The sequence below is a fragment of the Zootoca vivipara genome, chromosome 11, assembly GCF_963506605.1.
Source record: "Zootoca vivipara chromosome 11, rZooViv1.1, whole genome shotgun sequence".
Taxonomy (NCBI): Eukaryota; Metazoa; Chordata; class Lepidosauria; order Squamata; family Lacertidae; genus Zootoca; species Zootoca vivipara.
In genome coordinates this window covers 530386-532092 of record NC_083286.1, presented here as the reverse complement: position 1 = coordinate 532092, position 1707 = coordinate 530386, and positions in this window count along the sequence as shown.

Genomic DNA, 1707 nt, shown 5'->3' with positions numbered 1-1707 from the left:
GCAGGAGAGGCGGGACCGCCAGCCGAGGCCGCGGCCAATCCCGGCCCTCCCTCGCCAAGCCTCGTGCTACTCCCGGAGACGCGCAGACCCCGCTTAAAAGGGCGACGCGCGCCGTTCTCGGCCGCGCCTACGTTGGGGAAGTGCTCTGGCGCGGGGGGAGGGCGGGGCGAGCCTCTCCTCTCCTCTCCGGCTCGTTCCCCCTCCCCGCGTGGCGTCGCGCTGCGCCCGCTTAGGCCCCTTTCCCTCCCGGGCTCCCGGGGCAACTCTCCCCCTTTCTACCGCGCACCCCGCGAAAGAGCTCCAAAGTTTGCACTTTCGGCAGAGATCGGGTTAACTGGCCCACCCGAAGTCCTTATAGTCCCAGCAACCAGCGGGCCAATCGAAAGTGACGGGGTTGATGTCACTCGCAGTGGCTCCGCCAATCAAAAATACATGCCGAGCAGTTCTCACTTGTAAACTAGAGAGGTGGGAGCGAAATGAAAACTTCAGAGAGTAGGTTTGGCGGGGAGTGTAAGGGGATTATGTAAGCAGGAGCAAAAGCCTGTCCTTGCGTTCCCACAGATGGTGTGTTGAATGAGTATTTTATTAGATTACCTGGTGAGTCTTCAAGTCTCTGGTTAAAAACAAAATCTACCCTTGTGGAAATAGGTGCTCCCTGCCTTAATGAAGTCACTGCACAAAAGTACTTCAAAAGCAATGCAAGGGGTAGGGGAAGAACCAAGTTCATGCCTAGTGGACAATTAATATTTCTTCTTTCCATAGGTCTACCCACAGTCATTGCCTGGGCAAGATACCTCACTGAACTGTGGCAGTAGGCCACACAATTGCACAGGAATACACTGCCAAAGCTAATAACATCTTCCATAAAATCTTCCCAGGGTGAAGGCCCTGCCTCCAAGGCGATGGCATTCATGAATGAAACAATGTAGCACGACTGATATATGTGCCATGAGAACCATTTCATGCATGGTCTTAAGACCTTCCCCATACTTTATTTTCTTCCCTTTCTTCCATCATGGAACTCTAGGTATCTTGCATGTGGTTTGTACAAGTCCCCCATTAAAGTGATGATCACATCCAGACCTGCTTAGCTTCCTTAAGTTTACCATTCAGGGAACCCACCTAGGTGCATTCTTGTGTCATTGAATGTGCATAAAGGGAGGTGAAATGGTGGTGATAAAATGTGTGTGTAATACATATCAACAATAAGTCATTTTTTCCTGAATGGACAAGTCTTCTAGATACAGATAAGTAGCATGTGCCCAAAGTTGCAAAAGTAACTTAGAAGTAGTGGATGAAAATGTTGATCAAAATTCAAATTAAGTTGTTGGATTTCTGGTAACAAATTACCTAAAGTCATTCATCTAAAGATGGGATGAATTGAGGTGGCCCCATTTCCTCCAGGAATCCATTTATAAAACTGTCAACAGCAACAAGTGATATATGATGGAATCAAAGAATTGACTTAAAAGGTCATCTAGTCCAAGTTCCTACTCAGTGCAGAACTGGCAATGCAGGAGCAGAATCCGTGACATGTGGCCTTTCAGCCTCTTCTTAAACATCTCCAGTGAGATAAGAACCTACGGTACCACCTCCTGAGGCAGTTTGTTCTCCTGTCAAGCAGCTGTGGCCATTAGAAGTTTCTCTTATGCTTAACTGCTTCCTTTTAATTTTCACTCATTGGTTCTAGTCCTGCCTGGTGGAGCA